General features: G+C 48.9%; 1 protein-coding gene across 4 annotated transcripts in view; it reads right to left on the bottom strand.

The window, feature by feature from the left end:
* TSPAN14 (tetraspanin 14) overlaps window positions 1-6,883 on the bottom strand; it is a 53,118-nt gene extending 46,235 nt beyond the window's left edge. For all 4 annotated transcript variants that reach the window (XM_080926032.1, XM_080926035.1, XM_080926034.1 and 1 more), the window contains exon 1: window positions 6,773-6,883. The gene's annotated coding sequence lies outside the window, so the exon portion shown is untranslated. The remainder of the gene's footprint in view (window positions 1-6,772) is intronic.
* Between the last annotated feature and the right edge of the window lie 8,339 nt (window positions 6,884-15,222).

The raw sequence follows: 15,222 nt of genomic DNA, 5'->3' as shown, positions 1-15,222 counted from the left end.
TTTAATGGGTGTGTCAATAAATACTCTGTACTCAAAAGCACTGATGTATTCCCTTCACATGATTTCGCCCCCAAGGAACAATATAAAAACCATCCCAGCCTCTCTTGCTGCCGAGGGGATAACACAATGGCCATTAGAGCCAGTGGAGGCCAAGGAACTGGGAGAGAGAAACCTGAACAGCAGGGAGTGGTCCAAGGGCTCAACCCTTCCTGCAGACAACTTCAACCCCAGGGACAACACATCAGGCAGTTTCATAATGGCCCGAAGCTCACAACTGCCCAGGGCTCAGAGAACCCAGAGCAGGGAGGACAGAATGTGTTTGGTTCCGCTTTCTCTAAGATCCTCTCCTGACTGTAAAGTTCAACAAATGCCTCCCAAAAGTAGTAGCACAAATGTGATCTCAAGGCTACTAGGACCACATCAGCACCCAAGCTTGCATACCTTCAAGTTAAAAACAGTTTCTGTTCCCTTCACAGGGCCCAGGGGTCAAGGCAGGTCCTACCAGGAACCCTACAAAATTTCATGGACTAAGACCAGCCCTTCTCTAAGGTCCCCCACCCCAGGTAGGCTCTGAGCCTCCAGGGCATATCCTGTTTCACCACACTGGTCTTCTCAGGGGAAAACTTCAGGGCCACATGAACTCAGAGGTGCCTGTGTGCAGAACCTGCCACAACCACAGAACACAGGCCCATCCCACTCCCTCTCCTACTCTTGTGGCCAGCCATCCAGAGCCCTAAGACATGAACACACTCCACTACCAGTGACTTTATTTGGCAACCCCCCTCCCAACTTATCCTGTTTACACCACTGCTTGTATTTCACAGGAAACAATGAGGACAGCAAGAGACAATGACTGTGGGAGGCAGGATGCCTGCAAAGAACAGACGTGATCTCTATTCTTCCTCTGCGCCAGCTACGGGGCCTTCCCTTGGAGGAAGTGAGTAAGCCCCTACCTGCAGCCAACAGGTTTTCCTGAGAGCAGAGGGGTGCCTTGCACCTATACAGCTAATGGAGACAAGAACAGCTTCAGGTATTGACAGAGCAGTAGTCACCTGCACTAGGGATGACCAATAAAAGAGGCCACAGACAGAAAGCCAGAGGAGCCTCCGTCTTGGAGAAGAAAAGAACATGCAAACCAGGAAAAAATAATTGTTTAGGCCCAGGAAATCACCACCTACGACCCCTTCCATGGACCCAGAGCAGACAAAATAGTCTTCGAGGCTGGTAGGAGGGAGATTGCAGAGGTGTGACATGGTTTGCTTGGGACTGGCAGAGGACTTCAGAGAAGAGTGACTGTGGTCTGATAGCCAATAGACCCAGTAGTGAAAAGTATAGAAATGGGGGCTTCAGGGACACCAGGTCCTGTGTGCAGAGGGGAAGGAGATTAAGACACAATGAACCAGTACAGGCTGAAAGAAAGAGAACAAAGTTGCTTGAAATGGCGACCACCTTTAGTTCTGAAGCCTTACTAACAGTGTCAAAAAGAATGGTACTGGAGATGAGGAACACCCACAGGAGAAAACGCCACTCCTGAGAACCAAACGTGAGCAGTCACGAGCCCGAGTCAAAGTAAAAACTTACAATACGTAACACAGGATACTGAAGAGGATTCAGTCCTTCACCAAACTTCAATTAGCTCTGACCTTAGATTTGTAAAGGTCCATTCTAGCAAGAATCCTGCTAAATCAATTTATCCCCAACATGTTATCAAATTCCTTACCCTTCTTTATCCTCTACATAGTATCTGGCTACTTAGCTTACCTTTGCAAAGAACTCTGTCAGGTACATTCAGCTAAAAGTCCCTACCTTCAGAATCAGGACATAGTGCTCCCTGACTATAAGTTCTTACTTTCCTTGGCAGTTTGGAGCTGAGCCCAGTCTCCTTCCCCTACTTAAAAACCTTGCTGCAATAGTACTGAATACTCTGCCTTAATATCTCAACAAGTGTCAGATTCATTTTCTTCTTTAAGCACAGAGTTCCTCCATCTTCCAGGACTCGTTGCTTCTTACCTTCGCCCAAAGTATCACCCACACTAGGCCACCTTCTACAAGCCTCAGAAGACTGGGTCTACGTGGCCCAGGAGTACAGGCTGCTCAGAAAACACAAAAAGCAGGAAAGGGGCATTTACAGCCAGTCAGGAAAGCAAAGAAGCACCTTGGAATGCAACAGGACATCATCAAGATTGAGACTGTAGAGTTCTGATGCTGAGAGTCAGCACTACCACAGCCTGAATGGTGCAGCAGGTTTGGGGGGCTTCCTTAGCTGGTGATTCTTTAAAAGAGACTCTGCTGGGGATCACTTGAGTATGCTGAACCTCTTTCTCTGCCCTACCAGCCTCAGATACACACAAAAGAGATTTCCTTTTAGCTTCTGTGAGGACCTCTTGGGTGTCAAACCTCTATTTCTGAATGTTTGTTGGGCTCTGTAACATATATGATCACAGATCCAGTGTCTGGCAGCCATAGCCAGAGAAAAGCCAGAGAGAGAAGGTTCACCAGCCTCTGATCCAGCTTGCTCAAATATTACCTATCACTTTAGCCCTGAAAGATAACTGGGGTCTGAAGAGTCTTTAGGACACCAAGAGCTTATCTCCTATCAGGATGCTAGCTAGCAGCTGCTTTAGCCACATAATATACAGACCAAGAGAGTCAAGGGAGAGGTAGCTATCTAGCTGATAAATGTAGGCTCTGGCTGCTTAGCAAGGCAGAACAGATCTTAAGAGATGAAGATGCTAACTCCAGCCTGTCCAGGCCCACTTACACCCTGATTACCACGCTTACTACACCCAAAGAGAAAAACCACAACCCTGCTCAGCCCCACCCAACCCCACCCAACCCCCAAGGGTGGAGGAAGCAGGGTTCCCAGAACCAGCTGTTGGTAAGCACTTGCCAGGAACTACCAGAAAGATAGTAGCTGTCCCAAAACAGGGTCAGGCCCTACCCAGGGGCCTGAGACCCTGTTCCTCAACCCTAAGTGTGTGCCCGCTTCACGCAAGAGAAAATATGCAACTTCAGTCTAGGCTACACAGCTAGCAAGCAGACATCAGTCAAAAGCTGGCCTCCTTACTTGCCCATCTGCACGCTAGATTCGGTTAGGCATCTTCATGCTGAGTGGGCAGATACACCAACTGTTGCTCACAGGCCAGGTCCTGTACTGAGCCAATGCAACTGTGTGCTCTGTCTGAACTCATAGTCAGAGACAGCACTGCTGCACTGCAGAAGGCAAACCAAGCCACTGCCTATTCACCAGACCAAAGGCTCTGAAAACAACCAAGCATGCCTGTACTGGGCACCGGTGAGCAGCTAAGGGTAGCACCCCTTTAATCCCGGCAGAGGCAGGAAGATCTCTGTGAGTTGGAGGCCAGCTTCTAGGATAGCGAAGGGTACACAGAGAAACCCTGTCTCAAAAAAGAGGAAAAAAAAGAAGGAAGGAAGGAAGGAAGGAAGGAAGGAAGGAAGGAAAAGCAAGCTGTAACCATGCCTAAAAAAGGTGTCTGGCTGGATGTACAGACAGGTGACAGAACACAAAAGCAAAACCCAGAGTGGCTAAAGAAATGCCTCTAACAGGCTTCTTCTACCCCGTGTGGAAGCTACCCTACAGTCACCCTACCAAACTGTCATTCTTTTTCCACTGTGCTTCACACTCCCTGTCCTGCAAGCTTGGCCTCAGTCACAAGAGGAATTATTAGAGTACAGCAACTAGGGGCACCTCTCCTGCTCCGCTTCTAGGGAAAGTAACTGCACATCCAGGCAAAGTCCACTGGCCAGGACACAAGGGTTGCCAAGCCTGCTTTCCTTCTCCCAGTGGAACTACTTCTCTTTAAAAGCACTAACACCCAGCGGCAGGAAACAAGGATTGTCACCTCTGCTCACAGGCTCTAGGCTGGGACTTCCTGCTTTTGAATAAAGGAATGAACTAGTCGATGAACAAAAGGACAGGGGTCAGAGGAAAGAGGAGTGTTCTGCCTTTAAAGGCCGCCTCTTCCTATGGGTCATTCTTGGTTATCAAACTTCTACCTTTCAAGAGTGGCAACTCCATCTCTAAACGGTGCTCTTGGACTAATTCAGAACAATGTTCTTGGAGGCACAGGACCAAGAGCTTGAGAAGAAGCAAGTGAAAGACAAAGTGATGGGCATTTATGCTGTTCCCCACCCCCACCTTGAGTGTGGCTACGGTCACGTGACTTGGTACAACCAATGAAATGCCAGAATGAAACCTATCAGGCTATCTCTATGGGGCTAGAAACAAACTGCTCCTACAACAACGGTAACCTAAAGCAGGTTGTGATGCATATGAGGAGACAGCAGAAACAACTAAAACAAAGAACAACAAAAAGGACTTGTTGCTTTAAGCCTCTGAAGTTTGAAGTCTGAACTAACTACATCAAACCCTGATCGCTACAGAAAGCTCTCAGGCCCTCCCCAGCCCCCACACATGCACTCCCCTGGCCTTGTGGGGCAGATACTACAGCATCAGTCACATTAGCAGGGATTCAGGGGTGGTATGCAGCTATCAGGCTAGATGGGTACAACACTCTGGAAACTGGGCCTTAAAGAAACCTGTACTGAAGAACTCGGTAGTTCTGCCTTGAGTCAGGCTTGTTCACTGTATTTAAGCACCTCCAGGAAAAAAGTATTGTCTAAATCAGAGACTTCCAGGAAATCACTCTGACCTTTCTGGGCCACAGTTTTCTCATTAGTAAAATCAAGTAGTTAATGTCTACCGCATTTGGGTTGTTTCAAGGATTAAACAACTAAAGTAAGGCTGGGATAGTGGCTTGATATGTTTCCATAAATACTAAGAAACCCTGTCTATCTCCCCATTATCCATGTATTACCTGTATGCTTGTTCATAAGTTCCCTGGGTTTTACGCCAGCAAGAGACTTTCAAGACTAGCATACTGTCATTTTTTAGTCACTGTAAAAACTGTGTTTAACTCTTTAGCTAAAGTTAAACAAGGTCTAATCCCTAGGCACCTGGTGGCCTAAGTAAGATAAGGCCCCAGGAAGCAGTTAGAGAACCCAGGGCCTCCCTGCACCCTGGCTTCTTTGTAACTTCACCTCATCTATAACCTGCAGGGCAAGCTCTTCCCCACCCACACAAGGCATGAGTTTCATCCTCCATTACAGACAAGTGACAAGAAGCCCTCACCTGTCCTGAGAGAGCTAGCACAGCTGCCCTAAGAAACAGGCAGGAGAATCTTCCCATGGTAGCCAACCCTTCCCTCTCAGTGCCTTTTCTTGGGGACAGCCACAAACCTCTGGAGGATCAGAGGCTCAGACTGTTCGACTAAATGAAGCAACTAAGCCTAGATCAAGTGTGTATCAATGAATCCCACTGAGCACCTACTACAGGTCCACCACACAAAGCTTACAGATGTGAGCCCAGAGTATCTGCTACAGTACTGAGCACCCCAGTCTCTGAATCACATTAGGTGGTCCAAGAAGGAGACCCAGAAATGTAGAAAGGGACATTATCAAGCCAGTCACCAACTGAAGCTGTACGACAAACACACAATAAGAGGAAAATACATCTAGTGACATAGTTTTCCAACTCAAGAGACCGAGGCAGAAGGATGATCATGAATTCAAGGCAACCCTGGGTTACACAAGACCCTGACACCAAAAATATCACAAGACTTGGGGACAGCTAAGGGAGGAGCCAGAGAGCAGAAGTCTGTCTGGGCTTCATTCTAAGGGTCCCAGGGCTTAGAAGTTTTGAAAGAATGGGTGTCTCCAGCAAACTCCAGCTGTTAGATAGAATGTGGGGCCCCAGATTTCCTTTCATAAATAAGGAAGCACTCAGCAGGCACCAACTTCTTCTACTCAGAAGTCAAAGGGCTGTGTGGAAACTGCCTAGGATTTGGCAGGCAACTGACCTAAATCCACCAGTCCTTAGTAACCTTCTAAAGAGCTGAGATCACACCTGCTACAGGCTCCAGCCCAGTGTCCTGCACACGCTGCCCAATACATCTCGATGATGTCCCCAAACACCAGCGTCCTGACAGAGCCACGAAGTGTTCACTGTGGCTGTGCAACCAGCTCCGGGCAAGCACTGGCTGAAGACACTGAGTTCAGACTATACTGACTGCCTCTCACTGGAGACCGAGTTTCAGTCTTCCAGACAAGAGTTTCTGTGGGTCAGGGGCCGAAGTCCTCAAATGTGCACTCTGCCCACCCTCTGCACTGCACGCCGAGGAGGGAAGGGAATAGAGGCTCCACAAGACACAGCCAGTATCACAACTTGGCCAAAGCTCGGGCTAGGTCAGGGGTCGGGTTCTCCTTCCAAACACAGCCTTTAGTGACCAGCACCGAGAAGCCAGGGTCGCCACCTCCTCAAACTCTAGCCGGACAGTGTAGGGCCCCGCAACTGCGAGCACACCCTGGGTGGGTGGGGGCTGGGCGACCGTCCCCTCATCCGGGACCGGAGCTGAAGAAGGCGCCTTCCGCTGGGCTCGCAGGTGAGGACCGGCAGAGCCCAGGCAGCAGCGGGGAGCAGACACACCTTCCGGGAAGCCCGCCGCGCCTCCCACTCGGTACAGCTCCCCAGTTCGGCCCAGCGGGGTCCTGGCTGAGGCCTCCAGAGCTCGCGGGCCGTCTCAGCAGACAAAGCCCGCGCCACCCGCGGGGCCGCCCCCGCCAGTAGAGGGAGTCCCGGGGCCGAGCAGGAGCGCCGGGGAGCAGCCGCCGTCCCGAGAGGACGCTCACGAGGGCCGGCCCGAGACAATAAGGACAGGCCCGACGCTTCAGCGCGGCCACGCGTTCTACTTACCCGGGTGCGGCAGCGGCGGCGGCGGCGGCACGGCCCCGTAGGCCGAGGAAGTTAGAGCAAGTTCGGCAGCGCGGGGCGGGAGGGCGCGACTCGGGCCGTCCGAGCGGCGGGGGCGGGGCGCGGAGGGGCGGGGCCGCGGCGGAAAAAGAGGCGCCGCTTCTTTGCACTGCTCAACCGCCCCGCGCGTCTGGCCCACCCAGGCCCCGCCCCCGCTCTTTGCTCCTCCCCATGTAGTCACCGCCTCATCTTTCGCTCCTCCCCCCCACCCAGGCCTGGCTCCCACAGCCCGCTCCTCCCCCGGTGCCATCAGCCCACATCCCACCGCTGACGGCCCCGCCTACATTGATCACCCCGCCCTCTCTACGCCCCGCCTATGCTCCGCCCCCGGGTCCCTGCGCTCCATCCCCACGGTGCACCCCGCTGCACAAGTGGTCTGCCATAGGTATTGAGGCGGATCGCTGATCCGCCTCTTTGTCCGGCTCTGGGCGGTGCCCCAAGCGGGATTTACCGGGTTCCGCCCTCTCCGTGGTTCCGCGACGCTGGCAAAGCCAATCACTTCTGGCCGCAGTGTTGAGCGCTCCGCCAAGTTAAGCCGTGCAAATACCCCTCTGGTTCTTGGCCCTTGACCAGGCGGGAGCCAAGCCAAGAAGAAATGCAAGTTGCAAGATGCGTGTCTCAAGGGATGCTCGAGGTGGCTGGGAGGTGGAAGAAGATTTGGGAAATGTTTGGTTTTAAGATGGAAGGCATTCCTGCCCAGCCTTGGGAGCCAGTAGCAGGGATGGGGGTGGGGGGGTTAGTCTTCTACAAACGGGTGGTTGAGCCTTAAAGACTTTTCTCCTTCCAGTCTTGGTGCTAAAAATACCAAGCTTCCTTTGGATTTGCTCATTACCTTTATGCTGAGGAGATGGCTGGGCTAATTCTTGGAAATGGGAGGCCTAGATAGATTTACAGTGGTGTCCACACGCTGTGATGAAGAGGCCGACCTCATCTCAGTCTAGTGCAAAGCACAACCTTGTCCTGCTTGGTAAACACGTGTAGTTTTGTGGGAGCTGAGGAACAGATCTGCGCTTCCTGGGCAACACAAAAGTGCCATAAGACTGGGGCTGTTTTTTCACACAGGCAACCAACAGGTTCATTGTAAAGAGAGAGAAAAAAAAAAACCTAGAAATAGAGATTATCTTTCCCCCAGCTTCTTGTGGTTATTTAGCAATGGGGTGTAGCCTGTTTCTATATCCCAGATAACCCAAAGACCTCTCTGGCAAAGAAACCTGTCTATATTATCACCGCTAGCTAACCAAAATGCATCATGGGGTGTCTGATGTGTGAGCACCAGGTCTTGCATTATCCTGGGGGGGGTACAGCAGGTGAAACCTCTCCCTCCACATAGTTTTCAGTAAAAAAAAAGATAAGTCATTTTAAGATGAAATCAGCTTGGAGACAAAGGCGAAAAGTCTGGGATAAAATGAGGAAGTGGTTGGAAAAGGTGAGAGACTGATGTTGAAACCGGAAGCAAAAGAGCAAAAGAATGGAGAGTTAACCTGGGGGCCCCGTTGGGGGTGAGGGGAGTGCCAGTTGGTCCAGAAAGGACAAGTGGAGAGCAGAGGTGGCCAGGGTACACTCTGATGTGTCAAGGAGCTGAAAGAAAACTAGATGGCTATTGTTGTCAGGCGACCGTTGAGTACAAGGCTGGGGGTGGAGTGGAGGCCAGGACAAAACAGGCCTATAGACTGTCGAACAAAAAAAGTTTGCAAGTTTGAACTGAAGTGGGGGTGTGTTAAGATGAATGGTTGAGAGACACAGTTTGGATTTAAGACCAAAAAGACTGATGCCGGAGGAAGAAATGTAGAAACGAAAGGGGTAGTTTTTAAGTGTCTCTCTGTGAGTGGGAAAACAGTGCCTCGTGTATTGTGTGAGGTGGCCACTTTCAAGCTTACCACCAACAACCTCGCTTTAGACGTATTGACTTGTCGATGCCTGATAGACACCTGTGCCCAAGACTGAGAAAGCTGCTTTCGGAAAGGACTTAGCTGTGGTAGACGCTGCTTGAGGCTCAGGTAAGATAAGGTCAGAGAAGTGTCCTTTGCTTTTAGCAGCATGAAGCCACTGGTAAAAAATGCAAAGGGCACTGCTGGGAGAGTGGGATGGGAGCCAGGTGGCAGTAGAGCTGTCCCACATTAATAACCCGATAGGGAACAGAGAGCCGTGGGTGATCGAGGCCTTGGTGACGATGGCTAGGCAGCCCCGATAACCACATCTTCTTTTTGCCTTTCCTAGCGTAATTTCCAACTCTATCTGGCCACATACGTGGCTTCTCAAAATAAAGGCAAATGTTTCTGCTACATATGACAATGCGACTAGGTTCCAGCCAAAAGGAAGTGGAAGGGTCCGTGTGCAAATTCTAAACTGGCTTTAAAGGGAAGCAGTGTGCTTACCTAGGCCAGCATTCTTATCAGGAATGTACTGATGAAATACATGGCCCCAGGAGCAGAAGCCATGTGTTGAGGATATTAACAAACCAAATTAGGATAACTAGGTTCCCAAGGTCTAGAGAATCACCTATTCTGAGCTCTCTTTGTATTTACTGTGTAAATGGAGGGAAGAAAATTATCTTATTCACGTTTTTCTACTTTCCATGTAAAATTTTTTCTTATTTATCTGTCTTTGAGAAAAGGTCTCTCTGGAGCCCTGGCTGGCCTGGAACATCCGTGTAGATCAGGCTGGCCTCAAACTCCACAGAAATCTGCCTGCCTCCACCCTCCTAGTGCTAAGATTAACGATACTTGCAGCCCACTATTTCTAACTTTAATTTGGTTAGCCAGTGGGGGAGGAGGATTTAGATCCAGGGAAAACTACGGGAGGTTTCTATAGTGATGAGAACAATCTGGGGGGGGGGGCAAAGGAGTAATGATCTGATGAGCAGATGAATGAAGTTAGGATACAGGCACACAACAGAGTGGTCAATCACATGACCTTTGTTAGATACAGATCTAATGAAGTCCCACACACCATGGTGAAGGAGAGGGTATAAGGCTACGAAGATGTTTTCAGTGAGAGACTTGATTATATTCACCTGATGATTGCCTGGTTGTGGAGGTTATGACTGCAGAAAAGGTGACAGGAGAGAGTAAAGCCAATACTATGAATCAAGGACAAGGTGACATCACAGGTCCTGGAGGCTGAATAGCCTCTGGGGACATTTCCTGTCTGAAGTAGTTGGCCACAATGCTGCAAGACAGGAAGTGGATGGGATGTGTACAAAATCAACATGGCACACCTTCCCTCCCTCCCTCAGCAGGCCTCAGTAGTTAGAGTGGATGCTTTCTTGCTTGCCCTAGCAACCTTATGAGACTCTTAAAAAAAAAAAAAAAAAAAAAGACAGTTTTTTTTTTTTTTTCTTTTGTGAAGCTTTGGCCATTCTGGAACTCACTCTGTAGACCAGGCTGACCCTGACCTCAAAGGTCCACCTCCCTTTGCATCTAGTGTGCTGGGATTAAAGGCATGTGCCACCATCGATCAATTGATCCTGAGGACTTTTTGGTGACAAACATGAGGACTTCTCTCAAACAACCCTAGACAAATACAGGGGAAGGTGATGTTACATTCAGGTCACTGACAGGATCAAAAGAGTTTGAAATCAGAATTATTTTGGAAATTCAAGGCAATTGATCTTGGGGCTAGTATAAACTAGTTCAAGAGAGGCTTATAATTGGTCCAGCTCTGGTCACATGCCCAGTCTCACACAAACCAATCACTGTGAAGGAGATGGGATACATTACAGGTACAAGGCCTTGTCCAGTCCCCAAGCCAGTGGTCCCTGGCACAAGGACTATGCCTTGAAAAGGAGTGCTGTATACAGAAATCACATCATAATTCCTGGCAGTCTGGTCTACCAGATATCCTCAGGTTCTGAGCACCGGCTGGCAAGTTTTTAGACAAAACAGTGACACTGTCACATTTGTGCTTTCAGGCGATCTCTAAGGCCACAGTAAAAAGGGTGGCTCACACAGAACAAAACTAAATACAGATGGTTGTGAAGGAAACTACTGCAGTGGATTAGGAGGGAGAAGAGACATGGAAAGAGGTGGACAGCTCCACAATGCACTTAGGAGACAGACGTGATGATGGGAAAGGAAGGAACATGGAGATGCCACATTCTGCTTCGTGGACGGTGTCACTAGTTATTAGGTGACTGCTTGCCCGTGTGCGTGCATGTGTGTGAGAAATTTTGGCTTCCACCTCTTCCCTTTGAAGTACTCCTCAACAGAAGGGAGCAATCTGTTGTTTTATAGAGTTTAGAAGAGATAACTCAGCAGCAGTTATAAATTTGACAGTTTTGAATCAGTTGAGGAATTATGCTCACTTCTGTAAACATGTGTGTATGTGTTTGCATGTGTGAAGGTACATGTATGTACATGCGCTGTGTTGATGCCAGAGGACCACCCTGTGTATCAGTTTCATTCAGGTGATGTCCACCTTGTTTTGGAAACGGGGTCTTTCACTGCCCCAGTTATTAACTTGTCTCTTCCTCCTTAGTAATGGGATTATAAGCCAATACCACCATGTCTAGCATTTTTGTTGTTATTGTTAATCGTGGATACTGGAGATAAAGCATAGGTCCTCATATGCTTGCATGGCAAGTACTATATAAACTGAGCCCTCTTCCCAGCCAGAATTGTGCTTCCTTCTTACAACAATGACTCAATAACCAACTAAATTATTTTCGTTGCTAGTGGTCACTGTGGTTGTTAAAAACAACTCTGTCATAGTGCAGTGAGACATCTAAAGGTAAATACTGCTGCTTGACATCTCTGCAGTGTCATTCTGGTTACAGATCCGCTGGGCTGGGGCAGGTTGGTTCTATGCAACAGGCAGACTCCATGTTCACCAGAGTCAGCTTTTGGTGATATATTGGTTGCTCAAGTTCCAGCTTCTTAAATAAAAGGAGAAAGCAAGACAGAGCTATTCCTGTCTCAGGAAAGTAGCACTTCCCACAGTCTGCTGCTTCTGTGTCATTGACCAAAACTGGTTATGTGCCAAGACACTGTTCTCAAAAAGGGACAAGGATCAAGGACAAAACCTAGATGACATAGAGAAATACAAGAGGACTAAAGAAAGAGGGAGAGAGGTTATTGAGGTAGGAGGGGAGCCAGGAGGGTGACCTGTATGAAAGGTAAGAGGTAATGAGGGTTTCGGGAAGATGGGAATGATTCCAGAGAGGCTTGTGAGACAGGCCGAAGAGAGCATGGTTTCTGGGGTGGGTCAGAGAGCATTGGGAAAATGATGCAGGGGAAGTGTGTTTTGAAAGAAGGTCATGAATATGTATAAATGATGTAGGGAAGAGGCAAAGAGGAGGATGACAAGTGTGGGCAGAAACCCAGAAGAGGCTTGCTGGGAAAGAGTGGGAAGAGGTGGGCTTCTGAATACGAAGACAGCCACAGACTGGAAGACAGCCGGCATCTCCCTGAGCCTGGCGGAGGAGAAGGAAGTAAGGGTGCAGATGTTGGTGGTTAGGCTCCTGGGAGGCAGGGGAGGAATGGCCATCCACTGAAGGTAGTTGACAAAATCCAAAAACTGAAGTGAGGAAGAGGTACACCTCTGAGAACAGGCAGGCAAGAAGGTTTGGGGAAGTACTGTGAGCCTCACTGAGATGGGATCCATCCATCCCAGACCTTGTGGCTTGCTGCAACAGTCCTTAGCAACAGGGGTCAGCCCAGCAGTCCTTAGCAACAGGGGCCAGCCCAACTGCAAGAGAGCATGCATAGTAGGCTCTCACCAAGGTTTGGGGTTTGCCAAAAAGGGCAGGACAGAAAAAACAAATCACAGGGCTGAAAACGTTCCCAGTATGGTTCTTGGAATGAAACTCAGGTCATTATGCTTACATGGAAAACATCTTACCAACTTAGCCAGCCCCAGACGCCCCCAGCCCACATGCTGAGTATTGACCAGTGGGAAGAAAGATTAGCGCAGGGGCTGGTAGACTGGGAGAAGAGAAGAGGGGTGGGATTCGAGGGTACCATACATAGAATGTGAAAATGCCAGGTCAAGCAGGGGCTTGTATCCATGGAGTAGATGACCAAGAATAGAAAGGAGGGATCAGTGGCTTTAGGATGAGAAGGTTGAGACCAAGAGGCCAACTTGAGGGTGAGTGAGGGTTACCTCACCAATATATGGCAGGATGTAGGGTGCAGACAACGACAGGGGTCAACAGTTTTGATGGACCGTTCTCTCCAAGACCAGTTTTGAATTACTGTCGCCCTTCTTAAAATAAATCAAGTCCCTTAAGAAAATGAGAACAAAAGTGAAATCTATTTCTTGATCTGTCATGCAGCGCCTACTTGATTTATTCTAGAATGATTTTTTTTGTTTGCTTATTTGTTTTCATTTGTTTTTCATTTTTCAAGACAGGTTTTCTCTGTGAAATCCTGGTTGTACTAGAACTTGCTCTGTAGATGAGGCTGGCTTCAGTCTCACAGAGATCCACCTGACCATACCTCCCGAGCACTGAGATAAATGGTGTGTGCTCAGCTTAGAATGATCTTAAAACAACAACAAAGACAAACAAACAAAACACAAAACAACAATGAAAATAAAAGATCCAAGCACCTCTTAGTCTGATAACTCTGCCCTCTATTGGTTCCCCAATACAAGAAATTGTATTTGTGATAGGAGACCATGTGTGAGCATAGGACTCAGAGGAGTGTGCTGTAGTGGCAGAGGCCAGAAGGAAGATAGTACATTGTGATGACTTGAAGCCAGTCATCTCTCAAGCCTGTTATCCCACCCACAAATTACATCAGTAGTGAGCAGAGTCAGAATGGGTGGACTGTCCGAATCCTTCCAGCCTTGTCCTTGACTCAACCATAATTTACTCCAAATGGGAGAATATAGTTTATCCAAAGAAATAAACCATAGAGGAGATCATATAAAACATCATAGGGAGACAGATCATAAAGGTTAAAAACAAGAGCCCAGGAGTGAGACTGCTCAGATTCCCAGCTGGGACCCTAAAAGACTGCTCATTCACAGCTGAGTTGTTTGTGTCCACTCTTGGAACTACAGGATATGATCAGACGTGAAAGCCACCGGACAGTATACAGCATGTTACACTTAGAACATTCTCATGTATCACGACTTTCCAAAGCTCTGCGTTAGTAAGCTAAAGGATGTGGAAAGGATGCTCGGAGCAGTCATCCAGTCCACAGTGATAGAACCAGGACTATCTGCTCTTACGTCTGGAATAGACTCCTGTCAATCTTCTACTCAGATCTTATACCTGAAGATCTGCATGTTCAGACCCTACCAGAAGAAGAGGCCCAGGAATCACCCCTGCTGCCCCGCCCCTGAGAGGTGGAGAAGGACTCAGATGAATGTTGCAGACACCACAGGTGTCCTTTTCTACCCTTCTCATAGAGAGGGGCTGGGTCATAGCCGGCCGCTTGGGATAATTTGTAAGGAGCTTGTTTCATTGGTAGTAGATGTCTCATGTGCACACTGCCACCTAGGGGCCATTCTTTGAATCTCTAAATTTATCAGAGGTTCCTGTGTGTGTGTGTGTGTGTGTGTGTGTGTGTGTGTGTGTGTGTGTGTGTGTGTGTGTTCTCTGGACTTATCAGGGATGTGTGTGTGTGTGTCTGTTATTTACAAAGGGAGAAAAAAAGGTCTTCAAGTGTGTTTTGATGTCACTCCCAGGAGCACCCTGGCTTTCTGTTCTTTTTACCCATGCAAGACCACAACTCCTTCCCACTCCTAGGACACACAACACACTGCTCTTCCCAGTTCCAGCCTTAGCTCTGTACCCCATCTCCACAAACTGCCTGTGGGCTCAGATTCCTGGGTCTTTATAAACCTGACCAGGCTGTGGCAGAATTGACCTCTTTCTGATCAACTACATCCTCCAGTGTTTCACAAAGGCTGATGAGGCCAGGTCTCAGAATGGGCTGCAGCCACCACATTCTGACAGCGGGCCTTCCTCACTCGTCATGACCCAGGGCCAACACCTTCCAGGTAGTGGCTGCATCGAAAAGATCTAGAGTTTAAATTTGGTAACTCACTTCAAATTGTGCTGGAAGAAGGAAGCAATCCAGCCACAGTTCTGCTCCAGTCACCACCACTACCTCCTGTCTGTACCGACTCACAGGCTGTTACAGAACCTCATTTCCCATCAGCTTGTGAGGTCAGTGAGGTCTCACAGCTCCATTTCTTTCTCCCCCTCCCTTCCTTCCTGCACACCTGCCTCTGGAACAGTCTGTTTCCTGTGTGCTTGGTCTCCACACATGTTGTCTCCTTTCTGCCTCCCCTCTGCCTGGGTCTCAGGGAGGTAGGAAGCCTTTTTGAACAGCTCCACAGCAAGGCTTGTGGTGAGCAAGCCTGGAGGGCTCAGGTCTAGCACTGTCCCATGTCACCCACTCTCCGTGGCCGGTCTCTGTTTTTTACTACCCCAGCTGTTTCTG

This window comes from Micromys minutus, assembly GCF_963924665.1.
Source record: "Micromys minutus genome assembly, chromosome: 12".
In the NCBI taxonomy this organism is placed as follows: Eukaryota; Metazoa; Chordata; class Mammalia; order Rodentia; family Muridae; genus Micromys; species Micromys minutus.
Note: the sequence above shows the minus strand (reverse complement) of the source record. Positions and strands in the feature narration are given on the sequence as shown.